This window comes from Arachis ipaensis, chromosome B8, assembly GCF_059453495.1.
Source record: "Arachis ipaensis isolate K30076 ecotype BB chromosome B8, ASM5945349v1, whole genome shotgun sequence".
Lineage (NCBI taxonomy): Eukaryota > Viridiplantae > Streptophyta > Magnoliopsida > Fabales > Fabaceae > Arachis > Arachis ipaensis.
In genome coordinates this window covers 72,969,166-72,990,252 of record NC_142443.1, presented here as the reverse complement: position 1 = coordinate 72,990,252, position 21,087 = coordinate 72,969,166, and the positions used below count along the sequence as shown (strand labels likewise).

Genomic DNA, 21,087 nt, shown 5'->3' with positions numbered 1-21,087 from the left:
CTTTTTCATTTTTTCTTTCATATTTTCAAAATAAATGCTAACAATTAATGTGATTGATTCAAAAATTTTTAGTTGTTATTTGCCTAGTAAGAAAGGTTCAATCTTTAAATTTTAAAATCATATCTTTTTGTTTCATGTTAGTCAAGTAATCAACTTTAATTTTCAAAATGAAACTTTTTTTTTTTAAATTTCTTTTTCAAATCTTTTTCAAAATAAATGTCAATCACATCTTTTTCAAAATCAATTTCAAAATCTTTTCTAACCTCTTATCTTTTCAAAATTGATTTTCAAATCTTTTTCAATTAACTACTTGACTTTTTGTTTGATTTTAAAAGTTTACTATTTCAATCATATCTTTTTCAAAACCACCTAACTACTTTTCTCTCTCCTAATTTTTGAAAATCACCTCCCTCGTTTTCAAAAATCTTTTTAATTAATTAATTGTTTCTTCTAACTTTTTTCAAATACTAATTAATAAATAAAATAAAAAACAAAAATATTTTTCTTTTTTTTTTCCTTCTAATTTTCGAAATTCTCTCCCCCTCATCTCTTTCTAATTATTTTATTTATCTACTAACACTTCTCTTCTTCTTAAAAATTCGAACCTTCTCCCTCTTTCTGTGTTCGAATTCTTTTTCTTCTCTTCTACTCACATAAAGGAACCTCTCTACTGTGGCAAAGAGGATCCCTATTATTTTCTATTCCCTTCTTTTTTATATGAGCAGGAGCAAGGACAAGAACATTCTTGTTGAAGCTGATCCGGAACCTGAAAGGACTCTGAAGAGGAAGCTAAGAGAAGCTAAAACACAACACTCTGAAGAGGACTTTACTGAAATTTTCGAAAAAGAAGGAGACATGGCCGAACCCAAAAACAATGCAAGGAAGATGCTTGGTGACTTTACTGCACCAGATTCCAACTTACATGGAAGAAGCATCTCAATCCCTGCCATTGGAGCAAACAATTTTGAGCTTAAGCCTCAATTAGTTTCTCTGATGCAACAGAATTGCAAGTTTCATGGACTTCCATCAGAAGATCCTTTTCAGTTCTTAACTGAATTCTTGCAAATCTGTGAGACTGTTAAGACCAATGGGGTTGATCCTGAGGTCTACAGGCTTATGCTTTTCCCATTTGCTGTAAGAGACAGAGCTAGAATATGGTTAGACTCTCAACCTAAAAATAGCCTGAACTCTTGGGATAAGCTGGTCACGGCTTTCTTAGCCAAGTTCTTTCCTCCTCAAAAGCTTAGCAAGCTTAGAGTGGATGTTCAAACCTTCAAACAGAAAGAAGGTGAATCCCTCTATGAAGCTTGGGAGAGATACAAGCAACTGACCAAAAAGTGTCCTTCTGACATGCTTTCAGAATGGACCATCCTGGATATATTCTATGATGGTCTGTCTGAATTATTAAAGATGTCATTGGACCATTCTGCAGGTGGATCCATTCACCTAAAGAAAACGCCTGCAGAAGCTCAGGAACTCATTGACATGGTTGCAAATAACCAGTTCATGTACACTTCTGAAAGGAATCCTGTGAGTAATGGGAAGCCTCAGAGGAAGGCAGTGCTTGAAATTGATACTCTGAATGCCATATTGGCTCAGAATAAAATATTGACTCAGCAAGTCAATATGATTTTTCAGAGTTTGAATGGATTGCAAGCTGCATCCAACAGTACTAAAGAAGCATCTTCAGAAGAAGAAGCTTATGATCCTGAGAACCCTGCAATAGCAGAGGTGAATTACATGGAAGAACCCTATGGAAACACCTATAATCCTTCATGGAGAAATCATCCAAATTTCTCATGGAAGGACCAACAGAAGCCTCAACAAGGCTTTAATAATGGTGGAAGAAACAGGTTTAGCAATAGCAAGCCTTTTCCATCATCTTCTCAGCAACAGACAGAAAATTCTGAGCAGAGTCTCTCTAGCTTAGCAACCATAGTCTCTGATCTATCCAAAACCACTCTCAGTTTCATGAATGAGGCACGGTCCTCTATCAGAAATCTGGAGGAACAAGTGGGTCAGCTGAGTAAGAAAATCACTAAACTCCTCCTAGTACTCTCCCAGGCAATACAGAAGAAAATCCAAAAAGAGAGTGCAAGGCCATTGATTTGACCATCATGGCCGAACCTACAAGGGAGGAGGGGGACGTGAATCCTAATAAGGAAGACCTCATGGGATGTCCTCTGGACACTAAGGGGTTCTTCAATGAGGACCTGAAGGAATCCGAGGCTCATACAGAGACCATAGAGATTCCATTCAACTTACTTCTGCCCTTCATGAGCTCTGATGAGTATTCTTCCTCTGAAGAGGATGAAGACATTACTGAAGAGCAAGTTGCTAAGTACCTTGGTACAATCATGAAGCTGAATGCCAAATTATTTAGTAGTGAGACTTGGGAAGATGAACCTCCCTTGCTCACCAATGAACTGAATGCATTAGATAGGCAGAAATTACCTCAAAAGAAACAGGATTCTGGTAAATTCTTAATACCCTGTAACATAGGCACCATGACCTTTGAGAAGTCTCTGTGTGACCTGGGGTCAGGCATTAACCTTATGCTACTCTCTGTAATGGAAAAACTTGGGATCTTTGAGGTGCAAGCTACCAGAATCTCATTAGAGATGGCAGACAACTCAAGAAAACAGGCTTATGGACTAGTAGAGGACGTGTTAGTAAAGGTTGATGGCCTTTACATCCCTGTTGATTTCACAATCCTAGACATTGGGAAGGATGAGGATGAATCCATCATCCTTGGAAGACCCTTCCTGGCCACAGCAAGAGATGTGATTGATGTGGACAGAGGAGAGTTGGTCCTTCAACTAAATGAGGACTACCTTGTATTTAAGACTCAAGGTTCTCCTTCTGTAACCATGGAGAGGAAGTATGAAAAGCTTCTCTCACTACAGAGTCAACCAAAGCCCCCACTGTCAAACTCTAAGTTTGGTGTTGGGAGGCCACAACCAAACTCTAAGTTTGGTGTTGAACCCCCACATTCAAACTCTAAGTTTGGTGTTGGGAGGTCCCAACAATGCTCTGAACATTTGTGAGGCTCCATGAGAGCTCACTATCAAGCTATTGACATTAAAGAAGCGCTTGTTGGGAGGCAACTCAATTTTATTTAATTATATCTATTTATTTTCCATTGCTATTTTATGTTTTCTTTAGGTTGATGATCATGTGAAGTGACAAAAACTACTGAAAAATCAAAAACAGAATGAAAAACAGCATTAAAAGCAGCACACCCTGGAGGAAGAGCATTCTAGCGTTTAAACGCCAGAAACAAGCATCTGTCTAGCGTTTAACGCCAGAAACAATCACCAAGCTGGCGTTTAACGCAAGAAACAAGCATCAACCTGGCGTTAAATGCCATAAACAGGCTACATTTGGGCGTTTAACGCCAACAACAAGCATCAGTTTGGCGTTAAACGCCAGTATTGCATACAGAGGGCATTTTGCACGTCTAAATGGAGCAGGGATGTTAAGTCCTTGACCCCTCTGGATCTGTGGACCCCACAGGATCCCCACCTACCCCACCTCTCCTTCTCTCCTCTTTACACCTTTTTATAACTCTCTTCCCCAAATACCCTTCACCAATCACCTCCATATCTCTTCCTTAAATACCCTTAACAAATCACATCCATCCACTCTTCCCCAAAAACCCCACCTACCTCCAAAATTCAAATTATTTTCCCTCGCAAACCCAACCCTAATGGCCGAATCCTACCCTCCCCCCCACCCCTATATAAACCCCTCAACACTACTCCATTTTCACACATTACAACCACCACTTCTCCCCTTTGGCCGAATACACCTTCTCCCTCTATCTCCTCCATTATCTTCTTCTTCTACTACTTCCTTTCTTCTTTTGCTCGAGGACGAGCAAACCTTTTAAGTTTGATGTGGTAAAGGCATTTCTTTTTGTTTTTCCATAACCATTTATGGCACCTAAGGCCGGAGAAACCTTTAGAAAGAGGAAAGGGAAGACAAAAGCTTCCACCTCCAAGTCATTCATGGGAGATGGAGAGATTCATCTCAAGGGTCCATAGCTCAGTAGTAGAGCATTTGACTGCACAACAAGAGAGCCCACTCATGGACCTCAACAAGAGTATGAGAAATTCCCTCACCAAGAAATTCCTAAGATGCCTCAAGGGATACATTTTCCTCCACACAACTATTGGGAGCAACTAAGGATAGGAGCACCAAAATCACTAGGAATGAAGCAACAAAGGCAAGGAAGAGACATAGAGGAGCTCAAGAGAACCATTGATTCTTCAAGAAGAGGAAGACGCCATCCTCACTAAGGTGGACCCGTTCCTTAATCTTCTTGTTCTTATTTTTCTGTTTTTTGATTTTTGAGCCTTATCTTTTATTTATGTTTGTGTCTTTACTACATGATCATTAGTGTCTAAGTGTCTATGTCTTAAAGCTATGAGTGTCCTATGAATCCATCACCTCTCTTAAATGAAAACTGTTCTAAAAACAAAAGAACAAGAAGTACATGGTTTTGAATTCATCCTTGAAACTAGTTTAATTATTTTGATGTAGTGACAATACTTTTTATTTTCTGAATAAATGCTTGAACAATGCATATGTCTTTTGAATTTGTTGATTATGAATGTTAAAATTGTTGGCTCTTGAAAGAATGATGAAAAGGAAAAATGTTATTTGATAATATGAAAAATCATAAAATTGATTCTTGAAGCAAGAAAAAGCAATGAATACAAAAGCTTGCAGAAAAAAAAATGGCAAAAATAAAAGAAAAAGAAAAAAAAGAAAAAAAGCAAGCAGAAAAAGCCAAGAGCTCTTAAAACCAAAAGGCAAGAGCAAAAAGCCAGTAACCCTTTAAACCAAAAGGCAAGGGTAAAAAGGATCCAAGGCTTTGAGCATCAGTGGATAGGAGGGCCAAAATGAATAAAATCCTGGCCTAAGCGGCTAAACCAAGCTATCCCTAACCATGTGCTTGTGGTGTGAAGGTGTCAAGTGAAAAGCTTGAGACTGAGCGGTTAAGGTCGAGGTCCAAAGAAAAAACAGAGTGTGCTTAAGAACCCTGGACACCTCTAACTGGGGACTTTAGCAAAGCTGAGTCACAATCTGAAAAGGTTCACCCAATTATGTGTCTGTGGCATTTATGTATCCGGTGGTAATACTGGAAAACAAAGTGCTTAGGGCCACGGCCAAGACTCATAAAGTAGATGTGTTCAAGAATCAACATACTGAACTAGGAGAATCAATAACACTATCTGAACTCTGAGTTCCTATAGATGCCAATCATTCTGAACTTCAAAGGATAAAGTGAGATGCCAAAACTGTTCAGAGACAAAAAGCTACTAGTCCCGCTCATCTGATTGGAGCAAAGTTTCATTGATATTTTGGGATTTATAGTATATTCTCTTCTTTTTACCCTATTTGATTTTTAGTTGCTTGGGAACAAGCAACAATTTAAGTTTGGTGTTGTGATGAGCGGATAATTTATACGCTTTTTGGCATTGTTTTTACATAGTTTTTAGTATGATTTAGTTAGTTTTTAGTATATTTTTATTAGTTTTTAAATAAAAATCACATTTCTGGACTTTACTATGAGTTTTTGTATTTTTCTATGATTTCAGGTATTTTCTGGCGGAAATTGAGGGACTTGAGCAAAAATCTTATTCAGAGGCTGAAGAAGGACTGCAGATGCTGTTTGATTCTGACCTCCCTGCACTCAAAGTGGATTTTCTGGAGCTACAAGAGCTTAAATGGGGCGCTCTCAACTGTGTTGGAAAGTAGACATCCAGGGATTTCTAGAAATATATAATAGTCCATACTTTGCCCGAGTTTAGACGACGCAAACTGGCGTTCAACGCCAGCTTTCTGCCCTATTCTGGAGTTAAACGCCAGTAACAGGTTGCAAAGCAGAGTTAAACTCCAAAAACAGGTTACAAACTGGCGTTCAACTCTAAAGAAGACCTCTACACATGAAAGCTCAATGCTCAGCCCAAGCACACACCAAGTGGGCTCGGAAGTGGATTTCTGCATCATTCACTCATTTCTGTAAACCCTAGTTACTAGTTTAGTATAAAAACTACTTTTAGTGATTTATTTCACATCTCTGGAACACATTATGTAACTTTTACGTTCTGAGACCTCCATGGGAGGCTGGCCACTCGGCCATGTCTACCCTATTTTCACTTATGTATTTTCAACGGTAGAGTTTCTACACACCATAGATTAAGGTGTGGAGCTCTGCTGTTCCTCATGAATTAATGCAAAGTACTATTGTTTTTCTATTCAACTCAAGCCTATTTCTTCTCTAAGATATTCATTTGCACACAAGAACATGATGAATATGATAATTATGTGACGCTCATCATCATTCTCACTTATGAACGCGTGCCTGACAAACACTTCCATTCTACATGAAAGCAAGCTTGAATGCATATCTCTTAGCCTCCTGATTTACGATCAGAGTCTTCGTGGTATAGGCTAGAATTATTGGTGGCCATTCTTGAGATCCGGAAAGTCTAAACCTTGTTTGTGGTATTCCGAGTAGGATCTGGGAAGGGATGGATGTGACGAGCTTCAAACTCGCGAGTGTTGGGCGTAGTGATAGACGCAAAAGGATTATTGAATCCTATTCTAGCATGATCGAAAACCGACAGATGATTAGCCGTGCGGTGACAGCGCATTTAGACCATTTTCACTGAGAGGACAGGATGTAACCATTGACAACGGTGATGCCTAACCTACAGCTTGCCATGGAAAGGAGTATGAGTGATTGGATGAAAGCAGTAGGAAAGTAGAGGTTCAGAAAGAACAAAAGCATCTCCATACACTTATCTGAAATTCTCACCAATGAATTACATAAGTATTTCTATCCTATTTTATATTTAAATTATATTTTAATTATCAAATCTCCATAACCAATTGAATCCGCCTGACTGAGATTTACAAGGTGACCATAGCTTGCTTCAAGCCGACAATCTCCGTGGGATTGATCCTTACTCACGTAAGGTTTATTACTTAGATGACCCAATGCACTTGCTTGTTAGTTGTGCGAAGTTGTGACAAAGAACTAAGATTATGAATGTGCGTATCAAGTTTTTGGCGCCGTTACCAAGGAATGAACGATCACGATTTCGTGCACCAGTGGGGCATGTAACATTAACCTCAGCCTTTCTTGAAGCTTCTTTCTCCTCTAACCTCTTAGCAACTTGCACCTCCTTCTATAGTATGGATTCAGTATCCATTGTGAGGGTCTTACACTCTTCTCTTGGGTTTACCTGTGTGTCACTAGGAAGAGTGTTAGGAGGCCTCTCAGGTATCCTCTTACTCAACTGACGCACTTGTACTTCCAAGTTCCGAATGGAAGCTCTAGTCTCCTGCATAAAGCTATGAGTGCTCTTGGAAAGTTCTGCAACTAAAGAGGCCAAGTTAGGAGTATTCTGAGGCTAAGTGGATTGACGGGGGCAAAATCGTCGGTAAAGAATTTAACAAAAGTAATCGCGTTGCAAGTATAGATCTAAACCAACAATTAAACCTCAATCAAATTTAATTTGTTTATCACTTAAGCAAACCCAATAAAAATAAACTGAAGTATTTAAACCTCGGGTCATCTCTCAAGGAATTGTAGGGAAGTATGTTATTATTGGTTATGAGATAATATATTTTTGGGTTTTTAAAGGTTGAACAAGGAATATAAATGACAAAAAAATAAACTAATAATTAAGAAAAATCCTAGCAAGGATTGATAATTGGAATTCCTATCCCTATTATCATAGTCACTTGTGATGGTAATTGCCTTTTACTCTCACTTAGTTAACCTCTAACAATGAAAGAAATTCAAGTGAGCAATAATCAACTTGGGTTCACAAGTCCTAATCAAAGACTAGAGTTAGTGAAGTTTAAGTCAACTAGCTAGTTTCAATCACCAACCAACAAGAGACTTTGATGATTCAAGAGTCTTTAATTAATCAATTCAAGCTAATAATATAAAAATCTAACTTAAAACCCTCCCAAGTATTTTATCAAACACTTGGAAGGCACAACATAAAAACATAGAAAACTATTAAGGAATATTAAATCTAAATAACCAATTACAAATATCAATAATAACAAATGAAGAAATGAGCAATGAATATGAAATACCTCAAATTGCATTAAAAAGGGAAATCAAATCTAACATGAGAAGTCATAAACCAAAATGGCAACATAAAGTAATCAATAAGGGAAATAAATAAACTAGAATACTAGAACAATTAAAAGTTGAAGAGAAACTCAATTGAAATAAGATAGAATTCAGAAATTGAAAAGGAATAAGCTAAGAACCCTAAAACCTATTTCTAGAAAAACTACATCTAAAACCTAATTTTGTGTGAATGAATGTTGTATTAATGATTCCCCCACTTTGTAGCCTCTATTCTGTGTTTTCGGGCTTGGAACTGGGCCAAAGGGAGCCTAGAAATTGCCCCCAGAATCTTCTGTGTAATCCAGCACGTGATGCTCTGTCATGTGTACACGTCACTCACGCGTATGCGTCGCTTAGCAAAAATCCTGGTCATGCGTACGTGCGTACGTGTCGCTTGTCTGTCGCACCAGTCACACGTACGCGTCATACCACGCATGTGCGTCGCCTAACTGCAAGGCAACTATGGCAAATTGCATATCATTTCAAAGCCCCGGATGTTAGCTTTCCAACATAACTAGAGCCGCCTCATTCGGACCTCTGTATCTCAAGTTATGATCGATTTAGTACGAAGAGGTCAGGATTGACAGCTTAGCAATTCCTTCAATTTCTTGTATTTCTTCCACTTTTGCATGCTTCCTTTCCGTCCTCTAAGTCATTCCTGCCCTATAAACCCTGAAAACACTCAGCAAACATATCACGGTATCGAATGGTAATAAGAGGGGATTAAAATTAGCAAATTTAAGGCAAAAGAAGCATGTTTTCAATCATGGCACAAAATTAGGAAGGAAAATGTAAAACATGCAAATTCTATGAATACGTGTAAAAATAGTGGATAAAAAATCTACTAAATTAAGCACAAGATAAACCCTAAAAATGGGATTTATCAATCTCCCCACACTTAAACATTAGCATGTCCTCATGCTAAGCTCAAGAGAAGCTATAAAGGAGTGAAGAGGAATGGTAAAACTTATGAAATGTAACCTATCTATATGAATGCAACTAAATGCAAAATGCTTTTTCCTACTTGGTTTAAAAGTAAATAAATTCTCCAAGAATAAATATAAGCTGGATTCCACTAATTCAAATCTCAAAATAAAGTACAAGTAGACTTGCAAAAGAAAATATCTCATGAAAGCCGGGAACAAAGAATCGAGCATCGAACCTTCACCGGAAGTGTATACGCTCTAATCGCTCAAGTGTTTAAGGTTCGATTCTCGCAATTCTCTACTAACCTTGCTTTCTAAGGCTTGCTCTTCTTCTACCAATCAACAAATAATTTGATGCACAAATACACATATCAAGAGGTCTTTTTAGGGTTGTAATGGGGTTAGGGTCAAGGTAGGACTGTATTTGGTCAAGTGAACTAAAATCTGAATCCTTAATTAACCCAAACTTCCCACCTAACTTAGGACAATCCATGTAATCAAAATACAAAACCTAACTATCCATTAACCATGTTTTCCACATATTCATGCATCCTAATTTCGAGTACAGTACATATGCATTGCTTTCACCATTTACTTTGGGGCATTTTGTCCCCTTTTATTATTTGCTCATTTTCTTTTCTTTTTCTCCGTTTTTTAATGTTTTTTTTCTTTTGTTTTTCTCAATGCATACGATTAAGATATTGAATGCTAGAATATATGCTCAACTATTGTTTTGCACATTTTCACAAGAATATACAACACCCAATTCTCAAATCAAATGTTTCTAAACCCAACTTCCCCACACTTAAATCATGAATACTCTCACTAGTCTAAGCTAACCAAGGATTCAAATTAAGGATATTATTGTTTTACGCTTAGAGTTGATGATGTGCTAAAGTAAAGAACAAATGGGATAAGTAGGCTCAACATTGGTTTACAAAAGATAATGAAAAGGTTAAGGCCATATGGGTATGTAAGCTCAGTGAAACAAGGCCTCAATCATATAAGTGCATGCATACATCAAACAATGGAAATATAGAATTAAGCAAGACAAAGATCACAATTTTAGAGAAAACAACACACACAAAAAATAAAATATTGGATGATAAAATGCAACCAATCAAATAGGCTCAAAAATCTCACTGGTTTTGTGTGTTCGAGCTCTAAACCATGTTCCAAAATAAAATTTCTTCAAGCAAGGTTTAAAAAGTTTTAATTTAAATTAGTGAAATGCTATAAAAAGGTTCTTTAAAAAGAACTTATCACTCCAACCAAGTAGTGGTAGAAGAACATGTACAAAATCAAACAAACATGCAATCAAACATGCAAATGCAACAACTAATTTAACAAGAAAAATTAAACATTGGTGTTGAAATAGGAAATAACTAACCCACGAAAGTCGGTATTGACCTTCCCACACTTAAAGATTGCACCATCCTCGGTGCATGCTAAGATGTGCAAGTGGACAGGTTGCTATAACTGATGCTTTTCTCCAAAGATTATGCAGATGGACTTGTTTGTTGCCCCATTGAGAAGCTTTTCCTTTTCCTTCTCGGTGGCCATCTTGAAAGAAGAGAAAAAAAAAAGAAAAGTAACCCAGAAACAAAGATAAGAAAACAAATAAATTATGGGTGGGTTAATGCCAAATAATGATTAGGGTCTCACTACATGGTACCTACAACATGCAAGTGAGAAAATAATAGAAGCACATGACATATCAATAGTGTAAAAATTACAACAATAGTGAAGAGATAATGGGTAATGAAAGACAATATAAGTTCATATCAATGCAAGGGAATATAAGTATCATAAAGGAGTAGCATTCACCTATAAATAATATCACCCAACAATATAAAACAAGTCACGAAGCACCAAAATAATGCAAGAAAAGACGCAACAGTTGAATAAGAACATTTAACACCAATGGTAAAATAATAAACTTAGAAAAGAAAATAAAACATATGCTCAAAATTAAAAAATGCAATGAATTAAAGTATGCAAATGCAAGAAGTAAGAGAATGAAAGAGAATAAGGATGAGATTGGAGAAGAAGAAAGTGAGAAAGGAAGAGGAAAGAGTAAGAAAGGAGAGAAGAAAGAAGGAGAAATGAGAGAAGAAAGGAGAAGAAAATGAGAAATAGGACGCGACGCATGTGCATGCATCACGCGTGCGCGTGAAAACTGAAACGGCCATGCGACGCGTAACCGTTGACCACGCATACGCGTGGGTGGCCAAAAATTGAAAACTGACGTGTGCGCGTCGGTCACACGTACGCGTGACTACTCGCACGTTTCCAGCACAATGGCAGCCCAACTCTTTGTTCAATTCACTATTAATGCCGATTTTCATGCCCACGCATACATCAGGGATGCTTACGCGTGGATTGTCAAAAACGCAGGTGACGCGCACGCGTGAGGCACGCGTACGCGTGGGTTGGCTTGTGCTCCTAGCATGCTTCCTGCACAGCTCCCGCATGACTTTCTGTTCATTTCTAATGTGTTTCGCATTCACGCATGACGCGTATGCGTCATAGACGCTTGCACCTCTGCTTTTTTTTTTGTTTAGACAACTAAACCATGAATTAAACCAAATAAACATATCTAAAAACAAAAATAAAAATCTAACTTATTACTAATATAAATAAAAGGGAAATTAGAAAGAAATTACCATGGTAGGGTGTCTCCCACCTAGCACTTTCAGTTAAAGTCCTTAAGTTGGACATTTGGCGAGCTCCTTGTCATGGTGGCTTGTGCTTGAACTTATCCTGAAACTTCCACCAATGCTTGGACTTCCAATAAGCTTCAACATTCCTAAGTGAATTTGCCAAGCCTTGATGAAGTTTTCCACAAGCTTTGAGCTCCCAATGTTGATCCTCTTGTATGCCCGGATCCCAAATCTTGTTCCTACACCCGTCTATAAGTTGCTCATCATCGCTCCAACCGGGTGGCAAACAATACGAATTCTTAATGCAATACCAAACCCTTCTCTTAGATCCAACCAAATTTTCACTAGTCTCACCCTTGCATCTAGCTCTTGAAATATCAACCTTGATGAGCCTTGATTTGCAACTTCAACCACTAAACATTCTTCTCTTACGCTTAATCCCACAAAGCCTCCTAAGTTGACCATCTGTTTCAAGAATACCATATTCAAGTGGGACAGTAAAGCGAATAGAGATAAGTCTTACCCACTCAAGTGAAAGAGTAGACGACAACCTAGGTAGAGAAGTCTCCAACGATCTTGACAACGCATGTTCAACTCCTGCCCATCCTTGCCTAAGGGCTTCTACTTCTACATCATTCTCAGATTCAACCGAAGAAGGATCTTCATATTCAACGAATTCATTTGTGGATGTGGATTCATCACTAGGAAGACTTGATTCATGATCATCATCTCCAAGGGAACTTGCTTCTTGATCTATTCCATCCAATTCTTCAGAGGAAATATGCCATGGAGGTTGTGCACTAGCCTCCTTAACATTAATTTCAATTTTCTTGGAGGAATACTCTACAACTCTAGATTCCCATAGAGTTTCGGCATCTCCTAAGTCCTCAACCACTTCTTCCTCTTCAATTATTACGGCTTCCTCCGCTTGTTCCAATACAAAATCACGTTTCTCATTGTCCACCAGAGTTTCTAGTGTCTCCTTCATCCTACGCTCTTCTATTGATTCTCCACATGTAGCTATGGGAGTTCCTTGAGTGTCCAAATATTGAGAAGCTAATCGTTTTACTACCTCGGTCAAGGCAGCCGTGATTTCTAGTACTTCCCTTTGCATATTTCTTTGCCCTTGAAGAAGAACACCAAGAGTGTCATGCATTGAAGATTGGAGTGGATATAAGGGTTCATTGATTGGAAGAAAAGGTTCATGATAGGAAGGTGGTTCATAATGATACGGATGTAGCAGTTCAACACTCTCCATCCTTTCAACTTGTTGCAAAACACACTCCATTTCCTTGTTCTCAAGTTGAGACTCTAGAATCTCACCCATACTCCTCTCTTCGGCTACTTTTCCACAATTATCTGTGGGCATGTTTTGCTTATGATATGAATCCCATGAGTCTATCTTTTGACGGATGGTTGCTTGAAGCCGATCCATTGTTTTCTTGAGACGATCCGTTGATTCTTATTCCGCTTGGATTGCATAATTAAGATCATATGCCTCTTGGGTTGATGGATATGGACAAGGTGTGTATGGAGGTAGTGGTTCTTGGGAGTAATTGTGTTAGAATTGGGGTGGTTCCATATATGGTTCATATGGTTCATAAGGTGGTTGGTATGGTGCATAAGGATTAGGATCATATGAGGGTATTTGGTAGTAGGTGGCTTGTGAGTATGGTGGTTCAAAGCTATGTTGAGGAGGGGGTTTATAGGCATATGGTGGAACTTGTTGGTAACTATAAGGGGGTCCACCATAACCATTGTCTTGGTATGCATCGTAGAATGGTTGTTGCTCATAGCACATTGGAGGGGGTTGTTGCCAAGAGGGTTGATCAAATCTTTGTGACTCCTCCCATTTTTGATTGTTCCAACCTTGATGCATGTTCTCATTATAGCTTCCATTCCCTACAACATAATTTGAACCAAACTCATAGCCAAAGGGGTGAGAATTCATAGTAACAAGTAAAAACAAAAACTAATAAGAATTAATAAAAATAAACTCCTAAAACTAGAAACACTAACAAAGAAATGAAAAAGCAAAATTATTCATAATATTCACAATAACCAATAATAAGGCACGCGTTTGCAATTCCCCAGCAACAGCGCCAAAAATTGACGGGGGCAAAATTGTTAGTAAAGAATTTCACAAAAGTAATCGCGTTGCAAGTATAGATCTAAACCGACAATTAAACCTCAATCAAATTTAATTTGTTTGTCACTTAAGCAAACCCAATAAAAATAAACTGAAGTATTTAAACTTCGGGTCATCTCTCAAGGAATTGCAGGGAAGTATGTTATTATTGGTTTTGAGATAGTATGTTTTTGGGTTTTTAAAGGTTGAACAAGGAATATAAAGGACAAGGAAATAAACTAATAATTAAGAAAAGTCCTACCAAGGATTGATAATTGGAATTCCTATCCCTATTACCATAGTCACTTGTGATGGTAATTGCCTTTTGCTCTCACTTAGTTAACCTCTAACAATAAAGGAAAGTCAAGTGAGCAATAATCAACTTGGATTCACAAGTTCTAATCAAATACTAGAGTTAGTGAAGTTTAAGTCAACTAGCTAGTTTCAATCACCAACCAACAAGAGACTTTGATGATTCAAGAGTCTCCAATTAATCAATTCAACCTAAGAATATAAAAATCTAACTTAAAACTCTCCCAAGCATTTTATCAAACACTTGGAAGGCACAACATAAACAGTTGGTGAATTTGTTGAACTTGTTCTGATTGAAACTGCCCTGAGAGTTGTTGTTGATGTTCTGTTGAGACTTCTGGGGTTAGTCTCTCCATCCAAAATTAGGGTGATTCCTCCATCCTTGATTGAATGTGTTTGAATAAGAATCATTATTGGGATTTCTGGAGGAATTTCTCATATAATTAACTTGCTCAGGAGTGGGTTGAGCATAACCATAATTCTCCCCTTGGTTGAATCCTCCATTCATGTCTTAAGGTGCCTCTTGAGTACTAACACCTGAGACTTGCATCCCACTCAAGTACTGAGAAATCATGTTGATTTGTTGTGACATAATCTTGTTCTGAGCTAAGATGGCATCAAAGGTGTCCACCTCCATAACTCCTTTCTTTACAAGATTCACAGGATTCCTCTCAGAAGAGTATAGATACTGGTTGTTAGCAACCATCTCAATAAGCTCATTAGCCTCTATAGGCGTCTTCTTCAGGTGCAAAGAACCACCTGCAAAATTGTCCAAAGACATTTTTGCCATTTCAGAGAGGCCATCATAGAAAATCTGCAGCTTGGTCCAGTCTGAAAACATATCTGGGGTTCACTTCTTGATCATCTGCTTGTATCTTTTCTAGGTTTCATAGAGGGACTCACCATCTTTCTGCCTGAAAGTTTGGATATCCACCCTTAACTTAGTCAACTTCTGAGGTGGAAAAAATTTGGTCAGAAATTCATTGATCACCTTGTCCAAGGAGTCTAAGCTCTCCTTGGGCTGAGTATCCAGCCACTGCTTTGCTCTGTCACTCACAGTAAATGGGAAGAGTGTGAGCTTGTAGACATCATGATTTACTCCATTAGTCTTTACAGTGTCACAGATCTGCAGAAAATTAGAAATAAACAAATTGGGATCTTCCTGTGGGAGTCCATGAAACTGGCAGTTTTGTTCCACGAGAGTGATCAACTGGGCTTTAGTTCAAAATTATTGGCACCTATGGGAGGTACTGAAATACTATGCCCATAAAAGTTAGGAGTGGGAGCAGTGTAGGAGCTCAAAGTCTTCCTTGTATGCTAATTACCATTCAGATTTCCCCCATTATTGAGATTGTTGGGGTCCATGGCTTCCTTCTCAAAGGTGTCCCTGAGATTCTCACCGGCTCTGTAAGCTCTAGCTTATTGCAAACGTCGCCTCAGTGTCCTTTCCGGTTCAGGATCAAAATCAAGAAGTGGTTCTCTATTCCTGTTCCTTCTCATAAACAAATAGAAAATAAAGAAAAGTGGAAATCTCTATTTCAGAGTATAGAGAATTCCCAGTCAGATATCCTACGTAAAAAGAAATAAAATAAAGCAAGCAATTAAGCTAAGGATTTTGAAAACTAGTAAGAAAAGGTAAACCAAAATTTTCAAAAATTAAACAATGAAAAATACTAGAGTTTTTGAAAATAGTGAATAAGAAAAATCACTAAAGGAACATGAAACTTAAAATAAGAAATTAAGGAAAACTAATAAAACCTAATTCGAAAGTTGAAAGAGAAATAGAATAAAAATAAACAAAAAAACTAAGAAAAATATCTAATCTAAGCAATCAGATAACCGGTAGTTGTCAATCAAAGTCAGTCCCCGATAACGGCGCCAAAAACTTGGTGCAGATTTTGAGAATATCCACAATTAAACCGGCAAATGCACCAAGTCATCCAAGTAATACCTCAGGCAAGTAAGGATCGATCCCACGAGGATTGAGGAACTGAGCAACAATGGTCAACTGACTGGCTTAGTCAGGCGAAATAAAAAGTTGGTTTCATGGGTTTTAAAAAGCATTAAACAATAAAGCAAGAGTAAAGAAAGCAAATAATGAGTTTGGTGTAGAAATCAATGAGAGAAATAGTTAAGGTATCGGAGATGTTTACATTTTCAGATCAAGTTTTTTTACCAACTATTTGAATCATGCAAGATTCATTTCATGAAAAATTGTAATTGACTAAACCCTAATCTCTTAGTGATTTAGTCTCATCTAATCTTCATAAACCACCAATCTCTTGGTCACTTGATTCTGATTAGAGGGTTAAGTTCAAATCTAGTTTATGGCTATAAAAACCCTAATTACCCAAAGCTAAACGAATTATATGTGATGTATCCAGATTAGTTCAAGTAATTAGCAATATAGGAGAAATTTACTTTCAAGCTGTGTGATAGAGGATAAATGTCGGTTAAGAAATGACCAAAGGATTTTCCAATTCAATGTCGCAAAGTATAGTCCCAACCGACAAATTATCCTCAAGTCAAAGTTTATAAGAACGTCATAATAATCAAATCCATAACCGGGAGTAGAATCCTGGGTCGTCTTCCAGGACTTGCAACATGATGCACATCATTGTTTAGGAATTTTGGAAGTTTGGATTGCTTACGGAAGAAGTAAAATGGCAAGTATATAAAAGCAACAACCAACTAACAATGAAATGAGACAACTAGATACATCAATCAAGCATTGTCTAACTAACAAGCATGCATCAAGACAACTACAACTAAAAGCATATAAGAATAACAATCAATCAATATAAAGACCTTGGCTAGGGGTGAGAATTGGAGTTCCTATCCTCATTATCATTACCAAATGTGATGGAAATTGTCTATTGCTTTGACTTAGTTATCCTCTAACAAATGAAGGAAAGTCAAGTGAATACAATTAACTTGAGTTCAGAAGTCCTAGTTAACTCCTAGTGAAAGACTAGCTTTAGTGAAGTTCAAGCTAACTAGAACCTTCCAATTAACAATCCGCATTAGGTTTTGACAATTCACTTCCAATACTCAACCCCAAAAACAATAGTAGAAATCTACTTGATGTACCACTATTTCATGGTACATTTTATGCTAAATTAAGTGGATTTTATCCATTATTCTCACACTTATGCATACAAATTGAATGTTTTACATTTTCCTTCCTAATTCTGTGCTATGATTTAAAACATGCTTCTTTGGCCTTAAATATTGCTAATTATTAATCCTCTCTTATTACCATTCGATGCCTTGATATGTGTGTTAAGTGATTTCAGGGTTTATAGGGCAGGAATGGCTTAGAGGATGGAAAGGAAGCATGCAAAAGTGGAAGGAATACAAGAAATTGAAGGAATTACTAAGCTGTCAAGCCTGACCTCTTCGTACTAAATCGATCATAACTTGAGCTACAGAGGTCCAAATGAGGCGGTTCTAGTTGCGTTGGAAAGTTAACATCTGGGGCTTCAAAATGATATGCAATTTCCCATAGTTGCCATGCAGTTAAGTGATGCGCACGCGTGCATCACGCGTACGTGTGACCTTGCAAAAGTTCAGCGACGCGTATATGTGGGCGACGCGTACGCGTGACAGAGCCACATGCTGTACGTATCAGAAAATGTTGGGGGCAATTTTTGGGCTGCTTTTGGCCCAGTTCTAAGCCCAAAAACACAGATTAGTGGTTTCAAAGTGGAGGAATCAGTGATACAACTTTCATTCACATAATTTTAGGTTTTAGATGTAGTTTTCTAGAGAGACCCTCTCTCTAGGTTTTAGGATTCTTAGGTTTAGCTATTTTTAATTTTAGATTTCTATCTTAGTTTAATTAGTCTCTCTTCTACTTTTATTTGTTCTAGCACTTTAGTTTATCTATCTTCCCTTGTTGATTTATTTATTCTCCAATTTGGTTTATGAACTCCATGTTAGATTTGATTTTCTAGTTAATGTAATTTGAGGTATTTCGTGTTTATTGCTTCTTCCTTTAATTGTCATCATTGATGCTTGCAATTAGTTGTTTAAATTTAATATTCCTTGCTAGTTTTCTCTGTTTTTATGTTGTGCCTTCCAAGTGTTTGACAAAATACTTGGTTGGATTTTAAATTAGCTTTTTATGTTCTTAGCTTAGATTGAATAATTGGAGTCTCTTGAGTTATCAAACTCCTTTGTTGATTGATAATTGAAAGTTGCTAGTTGATTTGGATCCCTATAAAGCTAGTCTTTCGTTAGGATTTTACTAGGACTTGAGGAATCAAATTGATTCATCCACTTGACTTTCCTTCATAGTTAGAGGTTAACTAAGTGGGAGCAATGGACAATTCTCATCACAATTGATAAGGATAGCTAGGACAGGACTTCTAATTTTCATACCTTGCCAAGAGCTTTCTTAATTATTAGTTTATTTTCTTATCATTTACATTCCTTGTCCAACCTTTCAAAAACCCAAAAAGATACAATCTCATAACCAATTATAAGTAACACACCTCCCTGCAATCTCATAACCAATTATAAGTGACAACTAAATTTTTGTACGAAAGGATTATTGTTGGTTTAGAAACTATACTTGCAACGGGAATTTATTGTGAATTCTTTACTAGCAAAAATCCGTTCATTAAAATGGTGCCGTTTCCGGGAAATTGCAAATATGTGCCTTATTATTGGTTATTGTGAATATTGTGAATAAATTTGCTTTTTCATTTCTCTGTTAGTTGTTTCTAGTTTTAGGAGTTTAGTTTCATTATTCCTTATTAGTTTTTGTTTCTATTTTCTCTTGATACTATGAATTCTAACCCCTTTGGCTATGAGTTTGGTTACAATCATGTTGTTGGAATGGGAGATTACAATGAAAGCTTGCATCAAGGATGGGACAATCAAAGATGGGAGGAGCCACAAGGATTTGATCAACAATCTTGGCAACAACCTCCTCCAACTTACTATGAGCAAGAGCGATTCCGAGGTGCATACCAAGATAATGGATATGGTGGACCCCCTTGTAGTTACCAACAAGCCCCACCATATGCCTACGAACCCCCTCCTCAACATAGCTTTGAACCACCATGCTCACAATGCCCTTACTACCAAACACCCTCATATGATTCTAACCCTTATCCACCATACCAACCACCTTATGAGCCATATGAACCATACATAGAACCACCCCAATTCCAATCCAATTACTCCCAAAAACTACCACCTCTATACACACCTTGCCCATATCCATCAACCTAAGAGGCATATGATTCTAATTAGGAATCCAAGCAGAACAAGAGTCAAGGGATCGTCTCTAGGAAATACTGGATAAATTTCAAGCAACCCTTCATCAATTAGAGTAAGTTGAAATCCGAAAAGTACACGAAGCTCTCATGGCTAAAGCATCTCAACCTGAGAACAAGGAACTGAAGTGTGTTGTGCAACAAGTAGAAAAGATGGAGAGTGTTGAACCACCACATCCTTGTTATGATGAACCACCCTCATATCATGAACCTTTTCTCCCAAGTAATGAACACTCATATCCACCCCAATCTTTAATGAATGACACTCTAAGTGTTCTTCTTCAAGGGCAAAGAGAGATGCAAAGGACAACACAAGAGTTCGTAGCTACCTTGATCAAGGTAGTAGGTAATTTAGCCTCTCTGCGCTTCGATACTCAAAGCACTCCCATGGCTACATGTGGAGAATCAATAGAAGAGCGTAGCATGAAAGAGACACTAGAAACTCCGGTGGACAATGAAGAGCGTGATTTTGTATTTGAACAAGTGGAGGAATCCGTAATAGTTGAAGAGGAAGAAGTGGTTGAAGACTTAGGAGATGCCGAACCTCCATGGGAATCCAGAGTTGTAGAGTATTCCTCCAAGAAGATTGAAATTGATGTCAAGAAGGTCAGTGCACAACCTCCATGGCAGATTCCCTATGAAGACTTGGATGGGATAGATCAAGAAACAAGTTCCCTTGGTGATGAGGATCATGAATCAAGCCCTCCTAGTGATGAATCTACATTTGTAAATGAACTCCTTGAATATGAAGACCCTTCCCTAATTGAGTCTGAGAATGATGTGGAAGCGGAAGTCCTTTGGAAAGGGTGGAGGGGCGTGGAGTACGCTTTGTCAAGAACGTTAAAGACTTCTCTACCTAGGTGGCCATCTACTCCTTCATTTGAGTGGGTAAGACCTATCTCTATTCGCTTTACTGTCCCACTTGAATATGGTATTCTTGAAACAGATGGTCAACTTAGGAGGCTTTGTGGCATTAAGCGTAAGAAAAGGATGTTTAGTGGTTGGAGTTGCAAATCAAGGCTCATCAAGGATGATATTTCAAGAGTTAGATGTAAGGGCTCAACTGGTGATAATTTGGTTAGATCTAAAAGAAGAGTTTGGTAGTACATTGAGAATTCGGACTGCTTGCCACCCAGTTGGGACAATGGTGATCCACTTCAAGACGGGTGTAGAAATAAGATTTGGGATCCGGGAATATATGAGGATCAATTTTGGGAGCTCAGAGCTTGTGAAGAACTCCATCAAAGCTTGGGGAATTTACTTGGTATTCATAGAGCTTATTGGAAGTCCAAGCGTTGGTGGCAGTTTCAAGATGAGTTCAAGCACAACCCACCATGACAAGGAGCTCACCAAATGTCCAACTTAAGGACAATAACTAAAAGTTCTAGGTGGGAGACACCCCACCATGGTAAATTCTTTCTAATTTCCCTTTTTGTTTATGTTAGTAATAAGTTATATTTTCATTTTTAGTTATGTTTATCTCTTTTAATTTATGGTTTAGTAGCTTATTAGTTTCTGGTTTATTATTATTAAAAAAAAATTTGCCCTCGATGCGTAAGCGTCGATGACACACACGCGTCATGTGTCAGTGCGTAATATTGAGAAAATG

The 21,087-nt window shown here is 37.8% G+C and overlaps 1 non-coding gene and 1 pseudogene across 1 annotated transcript; one reads left to right on the top strand and one right to left on the bottom strand.

Annotated features, from left to right (window-relative positions):
• Window positions 1–1,248: 1,248 nt before the first annotated feature.
• On the bottom strand, window positions 1,249–1,356 carry LOC148548484 (small nucleolar RNA R71). Its single transcript, XR_015897150.1, has one exon. It is a non-coding gene; the product is annotated as a small nucleolar RNA R71 (small nucleolar RNA).
• Window positions 1,357–19,568: 18,212 nt separating this feature from the next.
• Window positions 19,569–20,816, top strand: LOC148548483 (uncharacterized; annotated as a pseudogene).
• Window positions 20,817–21,087: the final 271 nt, after the last annotated feature.